We start from the raw sequence: 2179 nt of genomic DNA, 5'->3' as shown, positions 1-2179 counted from the left end.
CTGCGGCATGGGGCCACCGGCCCCGAAGACAACGAGCGACGACGAGCATCTCCTTCATCTCCCGCATCTCTCTCTCTCTCTCTCTCCCCCGCCATCCTTCATCTCCTTCAGCCGGTGTTGATGGCGGTGTTCACGTGGGCGTAGTGACGGCGGCGCGCGTCCGACGACTAACGATAGCCATCGAGCGAGGGAATCTCCGGTGACGTCTCTCTCTGTCGTCCTTCATCTCCGGCGTCCTTCATCTCCTTCAGTCGGTGTTGATGTCGGAGTGGGAGAAGGGGGTGCTGTCGGGGGTGGTGGGCAGTGGAGAAGAGAAGAGAGAAGAAAAAAAAAATGAAAACCGTTTTCAGAAGAGAAAACGACTTTTTTTCATTTTGAGTTTTTCACAAAAAGACAAAAACGTTTTTGTTTTTGTTTTTGTTTTTGAAAAATTTTGTGCCAAATACGTTTTTAGATGGTGTTTTTATTTTTTAGTTTTAAAAAACGTGAAAAATAGAAATGAAAATAAAAACAAACAGGCCATTTGTTTCTCAAGTCTATAATATAGAAGGGTAAATTGGAAAACTAAAAACTTAAAACTAAGTATGGCCTATTATTTTCTAATCTTTGATAAATGGATTATTTACTACCAAATGTTTAAATTTTCGGCAAAATTTTCTAGAGGCGGTCGAAAACATAAGTCACGGACGGCTTGAACTAATTGTTGTCGTCATGTTTATGATGCCGTCGCCGGAGAAGAATGGTGAATCTCTCCGCATCGCGAGGCCAGGCGGCGACACGAGATTGATGGCCGGGATCTCTGAAGCGCTCAAATCATTTTTGGCAATTGCTGATAGAAATTGTTCGTTGCAGTTGAGAACTAATTTGCAAGATGGGGTGCTGCAATTAATTTCCAGATGATGTGCAGGTCTTGTGTTGCCTGGAGAAATATCCAAACATGCAGAAGGTTCGTAGAATTTCTGGGGAGGAGAGTGAGAGGAGGAGAGAGATAAGTGAGGGTATTTTTGTAATTCAATTAGTTAGTAAGTCTAGATTTATACATCATGGCCTATTAATTAACAATTACTTAAACTTGGTCTATTAATTTTTATTCCTCTTTTATTTTAGCCTATTTTACTCTCATATATTTAAATTAATGATTCTGATTCTGTTATAATATTTTACTTTCACATAGAATTTAAATTCAAAAATTTTTCACCAATAATTATCTCACAAAGTTTCTATGAATGAATTAAAATTACAGAATTGAGGACGTGAACCAAACAGACCTTCATTGATGTTGCTGTAAATAACTTAAAAAATTACAATTGTACCCCTGATGCTTAATCATTAAATTATATAAGGTTCGTATTCAGTGTTTTTTTTTTTTAATATAATCCCACTGAATAAATTTCCTGGTTTTATCACTACTTATTTCATTGGGAAATTCTACAAAAGGGCACATCTTTAAAGCTAATAAAAAGTCTTCATGAGCAAAAGGAAATAATAGAAAAATGAAACTCATGAATCATGCCGATTTAAGTTTCTTTCATGATGATCAAAGGATTAAACAATAGAGGAAAAAACAATGCGACTAATCGCATGGCACGAAGCAAGAACCAATATTAAAGACAAAGAAATTGCACTAACGGGAGAATCAAATTAAGGCATGATATGAGCCTATATGGTCCCCGCCTTTTTTCCTGCAAATATATATATATATATATATTTTTTTTTTTTTTTAAAACTTTGTATCCCAATATGGGCACGTCTACCGTAGGAACCAAGTGTTTTTTCCCCCCTTATTATTCACAAAAAAAAAAAAGTGTTTTTTAAAAAAAAAAAAATTGATGGATACAAGCCATATCCTATCCCTAACAATTTATCTTCTTTGTAACCATTTACTACGCATTCAACAGTTCTATAATATGAATTCTTCCGTGGTTTCCATATAAACAACATATATACTTGAAAGAGTCTTCTCATATATGTTGTAAATCACACCTTTACATATATGTTATGGCATAGGTTATGCACACTTTCTCTATCAATTTTAGATAATTACAAAAACAACCTCTGTAGTTTCTTAAAGTATGAGTTTTCAACCACATTTTCACAAGGATAAGAATATCTTTTTATACTTCAAAAAAAAAAATCTTAAAATGATGGAAAAATATATATATATATATATATATAAAAA

Source organism: Morus notabilis, unplaced genomic scaffold (assembly GCF_000414095.1).
Source record: "Morus notabilis unplaced genomic scaffold, ASM41409v2 Scaffold2080, whole genome shotgun sequence".
NCBI lineage: Eukaryota > Viridiplantae > Streptophyta > Magnoliopsida > Rosales > Moraceae > Morus > Morus notabilis.
The sequence above is the reverse complement of the archived record's forward strand: the minus strand, read 5'-3'. Positions refer to the sequence as shown.